This window comes from Microcebus murinus, chromosome 14, assembly GCF_040939455.1.
Source record: "Microcebus murinus isolate Inina chromosome 14, M.murinus_Inina_mat1.0, whole genome shotgun sequence".
NCBI lineage: Eukaryota > Metazoa > Chordata > Mammalia > Primates > Cheirogaleidae > Microcebus > Microcebus murinus.
In genome coordinates this window covers 74,647,406-74,664,498 of record NC_134117.1, presented here as the reverse complement: position 1 = coordinate 74,664,498, position 17,093 = coordinate 74,647,406, and the positions used below count along the sequence as shown (strand labels likewise).

Below are 17,093 nucleotides of genomic sequence, written 5' to 3'. Positions count from 1 at the left end.
CCGCGTTGTCCAGCCAGCCCCCGGGCCTCCCTGGGGTGCCCAGCACAGAAGTGCAGACAACCACCGGACCCACAATCTCAGTTTTCGGATGTTTTTGCCACTCTAAGGACCCGCAGGCCAGCTGGGCCTTCTGGCAGGACAGAGAGCCCCGGAATCCGACATGGAGAGCTGGGTGTACGTCCCCACGAGGAGGCGGTCCCCACCTCCGCGGCGCTCCCCTTGCGGGGGGGAAAAGCAGCCACGGGGCCTCATAGAAGACACCAGGCTGGGCGCCCGCCCCAAAGTGGGGGCACGTCCCCCGCAGGCCACTTAGCGACGGCCGCCGGCCGGCGGACGGTTGGGTGGCGCGAGACGCTGCGGCCGCCCTGCTACCGGGTTCCTGGGAGGGCGTCCTGGAACCAGCGTCCACACCAAGCCCTTGGAAGGCCCAGGCGACGGAGGAGCCCCGTCAGGCAGGGGCCGAGGACGGTGACGGCCCGGGCGGGGAGGAGCGTGTCAGGCAGGGGCAGAGGACGGTGACAGGAGACAGCCGGGCGGGAAGGAGTCAGTCAGGCAGGGGCCGAGGAGGAGACGGGCTGGGTAAGGGTTAGGGTTAGACTCAGGGCACAAGTCACAATCGCAAAGACCTGGAAGCGACCCGAGTGCCCATCGACCCACGAGTGCGTAAATGAAATGTGGCGCGTGGACACCACGGAGTGCTATTCAGCTAGGAGGAGCAGCGGTGAGAGGGCACCTCTCGTGGTTCTCCTGGCCAGAGCTGGAACCCGTTCCAGTAAGCCAGGTAGCCCAAGAATGGACACACGAGCACCACGTGCTCGTGCTCACCAGCAAATGGGTACGAACCGATGGACACCTAAGTGGACACAGAGGAATCACCTTCATCGGGTGGGTGTCGGGCGGGTGGGGGGAGGGGATGGGCATACACCTCCATTAGGAATGGGGTGAGTGCGCACCGACTGGGGGATTGGCGCACTTGAGGCTCTGACCCGAGGGGGGAGGCTGGGAGAGGGCAACGTACCTGACCTTAACATTGGTACCCCCACAATACGCTGGAACAACATCAGAGGTAAATGAATAAGAACACAGGGGGGAGGGGGGCGCGGGCAACACATGTCACCTTCATACTTGGACTCCCATCATCTGCTTGAAAAGAGAGAGAAAAGAAAATGCAATCATAGAGATGTCGACGGAAAAAAGCCAAACTCTGTATAATAATTTTAAAGAGATTTATTCTGAGCCAAATTTGAGGACCATGACCCGGAGCCACTGCCTAGAGGCCTTGGGCAAGTGGACTCGCTGTGGCTGGGCTACAGTTCAGTTTTATACATTTTCAGAGAGGCAGGGGTTACAGGCAAAGTCACAAATCAATACATGAGAGGCATACATTGGTTTGGCCCAAAAAAGGTGGGACATCTCGAAGCGGGGGCTTACAGGTTATAGGTGGGTTTAAAGATTCTTTGGCTGGCAATTGGCTGAGAGAGTTAGTCTTTATCTAGAAGACCAGAAAAGATATGCTTACTTTAAGATAAGGGTATGAGCACTCTGGGAGGTCCAGACAGGAGGACACTTTAAATTTACAATAGGCGCCTGCTAGGATGTTTTAAGATGGTTTAAATTTAAGAATAGGCATCTGCTAGGATGCTTGAGTTAAGACAGGGGCTTCTTATTTTTTAGGTGATGTTAATGCCATACCAGAATCAGGTCAGGAAGTAAACCACTGCTTCGTTTGGTTAACAAAAGCCGCTTTGTGGGAATTTACTGTTTGTCAGCCTAACCCTGCTGGCCTCCTTACCATTTGCCAGCCTAACCCAGCTGGCCTCCTTAGGAAGGAGTTTTTAGCAAAAAATTAGAGTTCAGTCCTCAGTTCCCCCTGTTGGCCAAAGATCACTCCATGGAATGCATATGTAGGCCAATAACTAGCATGAGGTCCCACGGTGCTAGGAAGGCTCATTCCTAGAGATGTCTGGTCCCACGGTGCTAGGAAGGCTCATTCCTAGAGTTGTCTATCTGGTCGCATGGTGTTGTGAAATAGGCGGTGTTATATCTTAGGGGGGGGACATGACTCCACTTGATTTAATAGCCAATTGTTAAAGGGGGCCAGATAGAGTCAGGCCTCCGGCCTACTCTGAAAAAAAAACATCTTGAACCAGATCTGTTTTGCGAGCTATCATGATCTGGGCCTTTGATTGATTTTTTTCCTTTTCCTGTATCTGGTATAGCATTTACAGGAAACTTAATAAGAGTCATAGGTAGAATCAGAAGGTAACAAGCAGCCTAACCAGCCAAAAAAATCCTTTGCATGCATCATCATATTTTTTTTAATCAGACTTACAATGCGTTTACCCTCTGTATCAACAGTCAATTGAACTTTATGGTAAATTTTATTTGAGGATTACAAAACTGATACCAATTCAGAATCTAATAAATTTAATTTTTCCTCTGGACAATTAGTCTCCATAGGTATAACATCCTGAGGAGGGCATAAATTAAACTTGAGAAACATTTGATCTTTAATATTTTAAAGGCAAAGTTATAAAACTAATTTACCTACAACTTGTAGCAAAATATAAGCATTATTAACAATTAAGCTAAGGAGGAAATTTAGTAATTTATAGTAAGGTGGCTGATAAATTACTTATTATATTTCTTTTTGGATAAATCCATAACTGATAAAAATTATACTTAGTAAGTTCTAAGTCTATAGGAAGCAGAGAAAGACTTTTATGATTGGGATGGCTATCTGCAGCATGTGGCCTGAAAAGACGGAGTATCTTATTTAGTATTCCTTTAGGCTTTTGTGTGTCCCTCCTTCATCTGGAGGGTCTAAACTAATTCCATCCCTCAGAATTGGCCCTTACAATCTGGCACGCCCCCTCTTCCATGATATTCCCTGGGCTTAGAGGGAGGACATTTGAACAGGGCTTTGGCAGATTTCTATGGTTTTAAGGTCCCAGAGATCAGGTAAACTTGCTAATTACTTAAAATTTGTCAGGACTCTGGAAAACAAAATAAAAGAGTTAGTAATGTTTTAAATAAAGAGTCTTTATATGAAAATTTAGTTCCGTCTCATGAGGTTTGAATTAGCTATACTCATGGTCATATCAGATTTTTAATTAAAGTCTTGGAATTTCGTTTTCTTTTAGTCCAGTGGTATATATAATCTCCAAAGTTATTAGAAACCAGTATTTAAGTGGATTTGTCAGTCCTTTCCATGGCCTTTACTTGAAGAAGCCAATTTTAGACTTAGCCAGAAAGAATCATTTTCTGAGATGAATCAAAGTAAAATAATAACTTAAAAGATGATAAAACTTGACCAGCCATGGTTACAGAGAGTCCAAATTGGTTATTTTGTGACATATAGCAATTTACCTAATAACCATAATTATTACTGATAACACATACCAAGACATGTCAATATTTTACAATACTAGTATATTAATAATATACTTATAAGTACAGCCCAAAGAAAGTTAAACACCATTTTATATTTGATAATGTTCCCTGGATAGTTTTGACACATTAAAATAAATCTAAAGTCTGTCTTAGACTTTTGGTGATCCTAATGTGTAAAAAGCTAGTTTAAGGTCAAAAGGCTGGATTCAGAATTTAAGTTTTGGAAAGGTTGTCAAATATCAAAGGCTTAAAGCATTTGTGCATATATAATCACAAACCACTATAAAATAATTTAACAAAGAGATAGATATCAAATAAATCTAAAGGTGATAAAGTTATATGGATACAAATCTTAACCCTTTTTTAGTTTTTCTAGTTAGTCAAAACCTAATAAAGAGAGCACAGAGATTATCTGACAAAGTATAAAATGTTTTACCAAAGCATAAAATGCCAATTACCAAAATTAAACAAAAACCTTTTGTACTACACTACCTTTTATATTAAGAGGAAAAAAAACATGTTATAAAATCAAAATGAGTACACATCATGTTATTTCATTAAGAGTAAATTAATATTGACAGAAATCTTTGTTTTAGCCAAAATTTTTTAATAAATTTTTTATAAACTTCATCCTCACCTGCACGTACCACAAACCATTTACAAAACATACCTTAAAACTTTCGATTTTGTCCTAACATTCCCTTTTTCTAAATAACCATTCATTTTAGGACAAAAATTTCATGCAAGATCCTTTCTTTACATTATTCTTTCTGTTTAACCTTTCTTACCAAAATATATTTCTATATTCATTGTCCCTTTACATCTTTTTCTTACACAAGTGGAATTTTGTATTTTCTTTCTAAATTTATTTTGATTCAGCCCTTATTAGACAAAGTTACACATTTTAATAAGAACATTCTGTTTTATATTCTTTGGTACACCTTATATGTAGAATTACATACAATGACTAGAATTTTTATTTTTAGTAACTTTAAATTTTAGTGAAAACTTTAAAAAGTAGGAAGTCATGAATTGTTTATCCTAAGACACTTGTCATGAAACAAGATTGTAGGTTACTGTAAAATTATAGCCAAATTAATAATTCAAATATATATATATTTTTTTAAGTGCCAAAATCCTATTTTTTTAGAGAAAGGAGACTCAGTGTCTCAAACAAGTATAAGACCTAAATAGACAGACTGCAGTACAAGTTAATAAGGAAGCTGAATCTGTGTCTTTTTTGCAGTTTATTAAAAGATGAATAAAAAATCTTGTTATTCCTATTAATATCATATGACAATCTAGTTTAAAAGAGAAAGCCAAATTTCATTGTGTTAGTGTACTAATCATCAAAGTTAATTTTAATAAAATCTTATAAACAAATCAATCTAATTTTAACCTATAAGACTATAAGACTTTTATAAACCTTTTATAACCTTTAACTTTTATATCTACTTAATTTTTAATGATCATTTACATATTGGATAAGTAGTTTCAAAAAACCAATTAAACAAAATAATGGACTTAAACAGAACTCTAGAACAATTGGGCCTGACTTACATTTTATAGGACATTCTACCTCAAAACCACTGAATACACATTCTTCTCATTAACTCATAGGTCATTCTCTAAGATTGACCATATCCTAGGACAAAGCATATCTCAAACAATTTTTTTTTTTTTAAAAATAGAAATTATACCGTGTCTTTTTTCAGATCACAATGGAGTAAATGTAGAGATCGACCCTAACAGGAACTCTCATTTTTACACAAAATCATGGAAACTAAACAACCTTCTACTAAATGATCACTTCATAAATGAGGAAATCAAGATGGAAATCAAAAGATTTTTTTTTTTTTAACACAAGTTATCAAACACAAGTTGTCAAAACCTGTGGGACACAGCTAAAGCAGTCCTGAGAGGAAAGTTTGTTTCCATAAATGCCTATAAACAAAATTATCTTTTAACAAACTAATACTTATGCTGTATAACATTTTATTAAAAGAATTTTTGTACAGAGTTGTTCTTCTTTTATCTAGAAGTTTTAATTACACGTACTAATCATAATGTCAACTCTTAGAAAAACTTAGGAAGTTAAATTAACTTTGAACTATTAGTCACCAATTGTATTAGTATTCCTAAATATAAGGCTATGAAGGTATAAACTTAAACTTATATTTAAGAACTGATGTTCTAGTACTTTACCTTATAAATGACCCATTTCTAAGGGACATATAATGACATTTTATGATTATTTTTTAACTTAACATGACTTTAAGATTTATTTGTATTTATTGCATTTGTATTTACGTAATTCATCTATATTAGCAGCTTACTTAGATCCTAGCTATTAAAAGTTTAAGTTACTTTATTAACCATTTTTATACCCTGTAAATTAGATATATATAACAGAACACGGATTAAAATACAAACTCAAATCTTATCAGAAACAATAAGCATTTAAATAAGACTTGTTATTTTAAACAAAATATAACATCACTTCTAAATTTTGTAAACATAGTAGTCATTTTAGAATATCTTGTTTAAAGGTATTTGCTAATTAGATCCTTCCAAAACATCACATCCCCAAACAAAATCTATTGGCATCATAGGGGAATGTCTCTGGCACCCAAAGTTTGGGAGCAAAGGCCACTGTTCTCCTAAAGGCTTGCTGAAAATCTACTGACATTAAAAGTAATAGGATTAATAAGAGAAGGACTTAAAACTTATACATGGACGTTTTTAGAATGAACACAAAGATGCAGGGGAAATTGTCCATTTTTTATGTTTAAAGTATGGACAGCTGTGTAGAAAGATGATTGGACAAAAAGGATATGAGCTAATTCTAACAGGCTTAGTGGCAGAACCAGCAAGGCATTTTATATTTAGATTTTGCTTGGCCTCTTGAGTGTGCATTTTTCCCTTTTGGGTGTAGGACAAAGCCCTTTCTGGCATGGGGTTTTACAGTAAAACAAAGTAAAAACAAAGTAGGTCAGATAATTGCTTTATGGGCATTTTACATGAATAATTTTAGGTTTTATGGCTAGCTTTAGGGAAGAATTGGCACAAGAGGTGAGCAAGGTCAGAAAATTTTGCTTTTGAAGCCTTTATTTTAAGCTAGTTTTTTTTTTTTTTAAATCCCATCAACATAAGATCTCCTGGCTGTAGACTGAGGAAAAAAACTTTCAGCACCATTTGTTAGCACCTCAAACAATGATACAAAGTGGTAACATGCTTTTTACATGAGGTTCAAGATTAAGCTGTTAAAAAAAACAAACTATCTAAATGATCTCAAAACAATGTTTAGTGCATAAACTTTAGCACATTTATAGAGTAAGATTACTTTGAGAGTCTCATGGATTTTAACCATCAGTCACTTTTTATCTTAAATTGCTATATAAAAATTAATAATTTAGAATTTTTTTTAGGCAAAAACTCTATTACAGTAACACAATGTAATCATAACCAGCTAGATTGTAAAGAGTAGGACAAAAATGGACAAGACCAAGGTAAAACTAAAGCTTTCAATTTAAGTTCTTTACAACTTTCAGGACAACTTTGAATTCCTAACAGTACTGTTAAATGAGTTGAACACACCTTGTGCACCTCTCTACAGGCATTGAATGAGTGGAGGTAAACTATTTCTGCAGTTAGGATTAAAAGACCAAAACCAAAATGTTTTTTTTTTTTATACACCTTTAACAATTAAATTTGGATTTTTTTTTCCTATACTTGGTGTTTTATTTATTCTAATTTGTTGACTCAGGTACATTTGCATTTTTACCTTAAAGTTAAACACATAAGTATTTTTGTTGGTAACCCAGATTCAGTTAATATCATTTGACCAAATATTAAATTTACTTAACAAAAATCACCCATTACATTTTTATCAAACCTTTACACCTCAAGAACTTAAAAATGTCCAGTAAAAGCCAGGCAAAAACAAATGTATGCTGACAGTTTGAAAGCATTTTTACTATTACTTTACTAATAACACCTTATTTATTAATAATAACACAGCTTATTTACCAACAGTTACTAAATTCACATGAAGCATTTGGGTTTAATTTATGAGCGCTTCCTTAATTTTAAAACAGTCTGAAACCTATAAGCACAAACATGTGATACATGGACAGACATAAAACATACCCAAACATATACACTCTCTCAGACGCATACATACACACAAAGTTTCTGATAAATTTTACCTTAGAATGTTAGCCATGAAATGGTAACACAAACTCACCAGTCTGTAACAGAAAGCTGGATCTAAATTTCTTCTGATGAGACTGGAACTTGTACACCTGGCAAACTTTAGTTGACCTGATAGGTAACTTAATTAGACCTGTGGATCAAAGTTTTGGGTAAAGCAGTTTCTATGGCAGTTTGATTTTTTTCTTCAGTGCAAAATGAGTATTCTGTGTTAGCATTTTAGCTAGAACTGGCTGCAAGGTCTCCAGGCAGCCTTTCAATTGTAAATACCACAAACAATGAGTTATCTTAACATCACTAGAAAAAGTTAGCAGATTTTAGAGTAGCCAGAAAGAAAGAGAGATAGCTTGAGACATTTTAATAGTGGGGGGTCGACCATTTCAGCTCTGAATTTTTCTTGATGTAATTTTGCCCTTTCTTAAAACCTTGTGCACAAGAATTAGCTATAACCAGCTGGAGCCCTAGAAAACCTGGCATGCCTTTGAATCTTTTTGTTTACAAAAATACTTGCAAGTAGAGGTACCACAAACCAACTGGGGTGCCCCCAAAAGAGTCATTTTCCTTGCCCTTCCTCTTCTTTTTTTTTTCTTCAAGGAACCGAACTGCGGTCTAGGGTTTGGTGTCCTGGATCACAGTGTGCTGCTTGTGGGTGGGGCTCCTCAATGTTTCACCATTGAGTCGGTCCCACCCTCTTACGTGTCTCAGTTTCTCTCTCGGGGGTCTAGTACCTCCGAGAGGGCTCAAAACGCTGAGTGATCAGCTCTTATGTGCGTTTCCTGAACGAGCCTTTTTTTAATTAATTTGTTGGGGGGTTCCCTGTGGGGCTACTCACGCCTTGGGGAATCGCCCCAGGCAACTCCCATTCAGGGCCCTGGTCACCCAGAGCTGCCTTAGGTCTGGGAGGAGAAAGCTGCCCCTTTTCTTCGGAGCTGAGAAACTCAGTCTCTCATCTATCTACAAATAGGACAGTTGGGTTCCTTGCCAAATGCGCAGACAAGCCAATTGAAACTAGTTTTGAGAGGAAAAAAAAAGGCAACGGAGAAAGCCCTTTAGAGTGCACCTCCAAACCTAAATTAGGATCCCAAACAACAATTCCTAGGAAAAGAACCAGCTCAGAATAAACAAAGACCATCAACCAAAAGCGGGAGGTCCGGATCTCAGGAGGACTTACCAGTCCCGCTGAAGGAGAAGCTCGGAGTCGGAGGCCTAAAAGGGCCGTGCCGGTACCTGGCGCCGAGTCCGCGCTGCTCCTTAGGCGGTCCTGAGTCTTCTCTGAGATCCTGCCGGCTACGCCAAAATTGTCGACGGAAAAAAGCCAAACTCTGTAAAATAATTTTAAAGAGATTTATTCTGAGCCAAATTTGAGGACCATGACCCGGAGCCACTGCCAAGAGGCCTTGGGCAAGTGGACTCGCTGTGGCTGGGCTACAGTTCAGTTTTATACATTTTCAGAGAGGCAGGGGTTACAGGCAAAGTCACAAATCAATACATGAGAGGCATACATTGGTTTGGCCCAAAAAAGGTGGGACATCTCGAAGCGGGGGCTTACAGGTTATAGGTGGGTTTAAAGATTCTTTGGCTGGCAATTGGCTGAGAGAGTTAGTCTTTATCTAGAAGACCAGAAAAGATATGCTTACTTTAAGATAAGGGTATGAGCACTCTGGGAGGTCCAGACAGGAGGACACTTTAAATTTACAATAGGCGCCTGCTAGGATGTTTTAAGATGGTTTAAATTTAAGAATAGGCATCTGCTAGGATGCTTGAGTTAAGACAGGGGCTTCTTATTTTTTAGGTGATGTTAATGCCATACCAGAATCAGGTCAGGAAGTAAACCACTGCTTCGTTTGGTTAACAAAAGCCGCTTAGTGGGAATTTACTGTTTGTCAGCCTAACCCTGCTGGCCTTCTTACCATTTGCCAGCCTAACCCAGCTGGCCTCCTTAGGAAGGAGTTTTTAGCAAAAAATTAGAGTTCAGTCCTCAGAGATAAGAGACACTTTTAAAAAATAATGAATCCGAAGAGAAAAGTAAAAGGAGGCCTGTGGAGCAGGTCTGGGTGTGACTCCGGATCCCCCAACATCAGGTGCCACCACCAAAGATTCCTAGGTGTAGCCCATAGAACCCCAAAAGCAACGGGACGAGTTCCTGTCACATACTCCCTCAAAATGACATCCTGGCCTTCTTCTGGAACTCCCTCCCCTCTCAGACTCTCAAGGTTTCCTCCAGCGTGTCGGTTCCCACAGAGCAGACCTTTGGTCTGAGACCTGACAGTCCAGAAGCCACGCATGCTGCCGCGTGACGGCGGTGTCGCGGCTTGGGACAAGAGGAGGCCCCACGGTGCGGGCTGGGGCGCCAGGCACCGCGGCGGGCGCTGAGGGTGGGGGTGACCCCCACCCCGGGCCGCCGCCTCGCTCCCAGAGAGGGGACAGAACAAGAGGCAAAACAAAAAAAAAAAAAAAGAAGAAGCCTACGGCACCCGGTATTCCCAGGCGGTCTCCCATCCAAGTACTAACCAGGCCCGACCCTGCTTAGCTTCCGAGATCAGACGAGATCGGGCGCGTTCAGGGTGGTGTGGCCCTAGACGGCGGAGGGCGCCCCTGCCCCGCTCAAGAAGCCGAGCCTCTCTGCGCTTCCCCGCCGCCTCCTCCCGCCCCAGGCCCCGCGCCGGCGCTGACCCCCACCGGGCGGGCCTGTTGAGTTCACCGGCCGGGTCCGGCGGGCTCCGAGGGACGGGGGTGACAGGCGAGGTGGGGCGGGGCGGGCAGGGAGCGGCGGGCCGGGGTGGGGGGCTGTCTCTCTATACACACACACACACACACACACACACACTCACACTCACACTCACACTCACTCACTCACACTCACACAAGATGCGCCTCCACGGCTGGACTCGCCAAGGTGGAGACCTTCCAGCCCCCTTCCTCTCCTCGCCTGGCCTCCTTCACCTACCCGCCCCCCACCCCCAGCTCCTGGCCGCTGCCGCCGCCGCCCGCCCGCCCTTTGACCCCAGGCAGGGGCCGCCCTCCCCGACAACCCCTTTCAGCTGCGCCCCCCACCCTGTGGGTGGGCTGCCGCCTATTCCCTAGGTCCCGGGCTGGGGCACAGCGCATGGGGGAGGGGAGCGAGTGTATGGGGCGTCTCTCTCTCTCTCTAGGGATGTGTCCCATGGGTGGGGTGGCGTGGTTTGTGGGGCGCTGAAGAAATCAGTCCCCTCCATCTCCTACCTCTGGAAAACGCCCAAGCCCGTGGAGAAGTGCCGGCAACGCGACCGTGGGGGCCGGGACCCTCCTCTGTGTCCTCCTGTGGCCCAGTCCAAGGGGCCTGGGCCTGGCCGGGGCTGCATTGGACCCCGACCACCCTGGCGTGTGGACTCGCTAAAAATCGGCGATTAGATATTGGATTCCAGCTTCATTGAGGTCATTTCACTAATGAGTGCACCGGAAAGAGTTTCCTAATCCATCTGTGAGGGTGGCAACTAAAAGAGAATTTTAAAGCTGACAGAATAGGCGAGGAAAGGCATAGGAGATTTCCACACCCAGTAAGGAAGCCTTTCCCGAAATGGAAGAAAGAAACGAGCAAACAGAGACACCGGTAGCCCGCCAGGATCAGAGTCTGCCCCCGAGAGAAAGTACCCTGACCAGGTTCACCCGTGGGTGGGTGGCGAGCTAGCGGCATTCAGAAGAGCGAGGCCCGCAGTCTGTGCAGAAGACACCTGCACTCGGGTGTGTGTGGCGGCACAATTCACAAGCAGCTCCAGATGTTAAGCCAAGGAGAAGCCAGGGAGTTCCCAACGCCCCAGGTGTCCTCAGCCCACGACTGGCTGCTGTGGGAATGGGAAGCCCGGCTCCTTGTCTCAGAGCGGGACAACCAGGAGGTGTGACGTACACCCCGGGGTTCCCAGGAGGATCAGGCTGAAGCTGAGACTTGGCCTCAAAGTGTCCCCTCGCATGGCCACCCCCTTCCCCTTCCTGCTCCTCTACTCCTGGTGCCCCTCCATCCAGGGGCCAGACCTTAAAGAGTCACCCGCAAGAGAATCCTGGTCCCAAAGGAGCCTTCTGGGAGACCCGTGCTGAGAGAGGTTGTGGGCATGGCCCGCTGGGGCTCTGCCTGACCCAGGGCTGAGAGATGCAACCTCCCAGCTCTGGGTCCCTGCAGGGGAAGCGTTGGCAAGCACAGGGCCAGTCCTCCAAAGGCCCAGGTGCAGGGAGCCCAGGCCAAGCAGCCTATGACAGAAGCCACCCTGGGAACACGACTGCAGGCCACGGCCCTTCCCACCTCCTCCTCCTCCTCCTCCTGCTCCTCCACCCCCCCGGCCTCCCACCCCCCCCCCAGACATGGCGCAGGGCTCAGAGACACCTCAGACACTTGCTACCCAAAGTGCAAAGGGCATCAGTTGCGCCTCCAAACCCCCCCCCTGCCCAGCAGACTGCGTTGTCCAGCCAGCCCCCGGGCCTCCCTGGGGTGCCCAGCACAAAAGTGCAGACACCCACCGGACCCTCAATCTCAGTTTTCGGATGTTTTTGCCACTCTAAGGACCCGCAGGCCAGCTGGGCCTTCTGGCAGGACAGAGAGCCCCGGAATCCGACGTGGAGAGCTGGGTGTACGTCCCCACGAGGAGGCGGTCCCCACCTCCGAGGCTCTCCCCTTGCGGGGAGCGGCAGCTGACAGCCGTAGGGCCTCTGGGAAGACACCAGGCTGAGTCCCCGAGGCACAGTGGGGGCACGTCCCCCGCATGCGACTTAGGGACGGCTGCTGGAGACTGCTGCGGCCACCCTGCTGCCGGGTTTCTGGAGGGCTTCCTGGAAGCAGCGTCCACACCAAGACCTTGGAAGGCCCAGGAGACGGAGGAGCCGGTCAGGCAGGGGCCGAGGACGGTGACAGGCCAGGCGGCAAGGAATATGTCAGACAGGGGCAGAGGACGGTGACAGGCCGGGCGGGAATGTGTCGCTCAGGCAGGGGCCGAGGAGGGTGACGGGCCTGGTGGGGAGGAGCGAGTCAGGCAGGGGCAGAGGATGGTGACAGGCCGGGTGGGAAGGAGCAGGTCAGGCGGGGGCCCAGGACAGTGACGGGCCTCGCTGGGGAGGAGCGCGTCAGGCAGGGGCAGAGGAGACGGGCTAGGTAAGGGTTAGGGTTACAGTTAGGGCACAATTCACAATCGCAAAGATGTGGAAGCGACCCGAGTGCCCATCCATCCCGGAGTGTATTAATAAAATGTGGGGCGTGGACACCACAGAGTGCTATTCGGCTGTGAGGGGCAGCGGTGAGAGGGCACCTCTCGTGGTTCTCCTGGCCAGAGCTGGAACCCGTTCCAGTAAGCCAAGTATCCCAAGAATGGACACATGAGCACCACGTGAGCGCGCTCACCAGCAAATTGGTACGAACGGATGGACACCTAAGTGGACAGAGAGGAATCACCTTCATCGGGTGGGTGTCGGGCGGGTGGAGGGAGGGGATGGGCAGACATCTCCATTAGGAATGGAGTGGGTGCGCACCGACTGGGGGTTGGGCACACTTGAAGCTCTGACCCGAGGGGGGAGGTTGGGAGAGGGCAATGTTACCGACCTTAACATTGGTACCCCCACAATACGCTGGAACAACATCCGAGGTAAATGAATAAGAACACAGGGGAGAGGGGGGCACGGGCAACACATGTCACCTGAATACTTGTATTCAGGGCGCAGTGTGGATCTGGCTGTGTCCACTCACCCATGGGTGACGGGCAGGCAGGGCGCAGTGTGGAACTGGCTGTGACCACACACCCATGGGAGACGGGCAGGCCGTGTGCTGTGTTGATCTGGGTGTGTCCACACACCCATGGGAGACTGGCAGGCCATGCGCTGTGTTGATCTGGGTGTGTCCACACACCCACGGGAGACGGGCAGGCAGGGCGCAGTGTGGAACTGGCTGTGTCCAGTCACCCACGGGAGTCGGGCAGGCAGGGCGCTGTGTGGAACTTGCTGTGTCCACACACTCACCAGAGACAAGCAGGCAGGGCGCATGTGGATCTGGCTGTGTCCACTAACCCACGGGAGATGGGCAGGCAGGGCACTGTGTGGATCTTGCCGTGTCCACACAGCCACAGGAGATGAGCAGGCAGGGCTCTGTGTGGGTCTGGCTGTGTCCAATAACCTATGGGGGACGGGCAGGCAGGGCGCTGTGTGGATCTTGCTGTGTTCACACAGCCACGGGAGTTGGGCAGGCAGGGCGCTGTGTGGGTCTGCCTGTGTCCAATTACCCATGGGGGACAGGCAGGCAGGGCGCTGTGTAGATCTGGCTCTGTCCACACACCCATGGGAGACGGTCAGGCAGGGCAGTGTTGGATCTGGCTGTGTCCACACACCCACGGGAGACGGGCAGGCAGGGCGCTGTGTAGATCTGCCCGTATCCACACACCCACGGGAGATGGGCAGGCAGGGTGCAGTGTGGATGTGGCCGTGTCCACACATCCACGGGAGATAGGCAGGCAGGGCGCAGTGTGGATGTGGCTGTGTCCACTCACCCACGGGAGACCGGCAGGTAGGGCGCAGTGTGAAACAGGCTGTGTGCACACACCAAAGGGAGATGGGCAGGCAGGGCGCAGTGTGGAACTGGCTGTGTCCACACACCCATGGGAGACGGGCAGGCCGTGCACTGTGTTGATCTGGGTGTGTCCACACACCCACGGGAGTCGGGCAGGAAGGGCGCTGTGTGGAACTTGCTGTGTCCACACACTCACCAGAGACAAGCAGGCAGGGCGCAGTGTGGATCTGCCTGAGTCCACTCACACACGGGAGACGAGCAGGCAGGCGCTGTGTGGATCTGGCTTTTCCACACACCCAAGGGATACGGTCAGGCAGGGCACTGTGTGGATCTGGCTGTGTCCATTCACTCACGGTAGATGGGCAGACAGGGTGCTCTGTGGATCTGGCATGTCCACTCACCCACGTGAGACGGGAAGGCAGGGCGCAGTGTGGAACTGGCTGTGTCCACTCACCCACGGGAGACGGGCAAGCAGGGCTCTGTGTGGAACTGGCTGTCTACACAGCCCATGGGAGACGGTCAGGCAGGGCGGTGTGTGAATCTGGCTTGTCCACACACCCACGGGAGTCGGGCAGGCAGGGCGCTGTGTGGAACTTGCTGTGTCCACACACTCACCAGAGACAAGCAGGCAGGGCGCAGTGTGGATCTGGCTGTGTCCACTAACCCACGGGAGACGGGCAGGCAGGGCGCTGTGTGGATCTTGCCGTGTTCACACAGCCACGGGAGATGGGCAGGCAGGGCGCTGTGTAGATCTGGCTCTGTCCACACACCCATGGGAGACGGGCAGGCAGGGCAGTGTTGGATCTGGCTGTGTCCACACACCCACAGGAGATGGGTAGGCAGGCACTGTGTGTATCTGGCCATGTCCACACATCCACGGGAGACAGGCAGGCAGGGCGCAGTGTGGATGTGGCCGTGTCCACACACCCACGGGAGACGGGCAGGCCGGGCGCTGTGTGGATCTGGCTGTGTCCACTCACCCACGGGAGACGAGCAGGCAGGGCTCTGTGTGGAACTGGCTGTGTCCGCACACCCACAGGAGATGGGTAGGCAGGGCGCTGAGTGGATCTGGCTGTGTCCACTCACTCACGGGAGACGGGCAGGCAGGGCACTGTGTAGATCTGGCCGTGTCCACACACCCATGGGAGATGAGCAGGCAGGGCGCAGTGTGGATGTGGCCGTGTCCACTCACCCATGGGTGAAGGGCAGGCAGGGCGCAGAGTGGAAATGGCTGTGTCCACACATCCTTCGGAGACGGGCAGGCAGGGTACCGTGTGGATCTGGCTGTGTCCACTCCCCCACGGGAGATGGGCAGGCAGGGCGCAGTGTGGATGTGGCTGTATCCACACACCCACGGGAGACGGGCAGGCTGGGCGCCTAGTGGATCGGGCTGAGTCCACACACCCAAGGGAGACGGGCAGGTAGGGCACAGTGTGGATGTGACTGTGTCCACTCACCCCGGTAGACCGGAAGGCAGGGCACAGTGTGGAACTGGCTGTGTCCAATGACCCAAGTGAGACGGGCAGGCCGGGTGCAGTGTGGATGTGGCTGTGTCCACTCACCCACGGGAGACCGGCAGGTAGGGCGCAGTGTGAAACAGGCTGTGTGCACACACCAAAGGGAGATGGGCAAGCAGGGAGCATTGTGGATCTGGCTGTGTCCACTCACCCATGGGTGACGGGCAGGCAGGGCGCAGTGTGGAACTGGCTGTGTCCACACACCCTCGGGAGACGGGCAGATAGGGCGCTGTGTTGATCTGGGTGTGTCCACTCACCCACGGGAGATGGGCAGGCAGGGCGCAATGTGGAACAGGCGCTGCCCACTCACCCATGGTAGAGAGGCAGGTAGGGCGCTCTGTGGGACAGGCTGTGTCCACTGACCCACGGTTGACGGGCCGGTAGGGCGCTGTTTGGAACTGGCTCTGTCCACTGACCCACGGGTGACAGGCAGGTAGAGAGCTGTGTGGAACTGGCAGTGTCCACTCACCCACGGGAGACAGGCAGGCAGGTCGCTGTGTTGAACTGGCTGTGTCCACTCACACACGGGACACGGGTAAGAAGGGCGCGGTGTGGAACTGGTGCTGTCCAATCACCCATGGTAGAGAGGCAGGTAGGGCGCTCTGTGGGACGGGCTGTGTCCAATGTCCCACGGGTAACGGGTAGGTAAGGCACTGTGGGGAACTGGCTTTGTCCACTCACCCACGGGGGACGGGCAGGCAGGGCGCTGTGTTGAACATGCTGTGTCCACTCACACAGGAGAGATGGGCAGGCAAGGCGCTGTGTTGAAATGGCAGTGTCCATTTACCCACGGGAGACGGGCAGGCAGGTCACTGGGTTGACCTTGCTGTGTCTACTGACCCACAGGAGACTGGCAGATAGGGAGCTGTGTGGAACTGGCTGTGTCCACTCACCGACGGGAGACGGGCAGGCAGGCCGCAATGTGGAACAGGCGCTATCCACTCACTCATGGTAGAGAGGCAGGTACGGCGGTCTGTGGGACGGGCTGTGTCCACTGACCCACGGTTGATGGGCAGGTAGGGCGCTTTGTGGAACTGGCTGTGTCCACTGATCCACGGCTGACAGGCAGGTAGGCAGCTGTGTGGAACTGGCATGTCCACTCAGCCACTGGGACGGGCAGGTAGGGCGCTGTATTGTACTGGCAGTGTCCACTCACCCACGGGACACGGGCAGGCAGGGCGTGGTGTGGAACTGGCAGTGTCTCCTCACCCACGGATGACGGGCACGTAAGGCGCAGTGTGGACCTGGCTGTGTCCACTGACCCACGGGTGACAGGCAGGTAGGGCGCTGTGTGGAACTGGCAGTGTCCACTCACCCACGGTTGATGGGCAGGTAGGGCGCTGTGTGGAACTGGCTGTGTCCACTGACCCATGGGTGATGGGCAGGTAGGGCGCTGTGTGGAACTGGCTGTGTCCACTGATCCACGGCTGACAGGCAGGTAGGGAGCTGTGTGA

At 49.1% G+C, this 17,093-nt stretch overlaps 1 non-coding gene across 1 annotated transcript; it reads right to left on the bottom strand.

The window, feature by feature from the left end:
* Positions 1-10,067: 10,067 nt before the first annotated feature.
* Positions 10,068-10,186, bottom strand: LOC142875919 (5S ribosomal RNA). The gene has a single exon (XR_012923157.1). It is a non-coding gene; the product is annotated as a 5S ribosomal RNA (ribosomal RNA).
* Between the last annotated feature and the right edge of the window lie 6,907 nt (positions 10,187-17,093).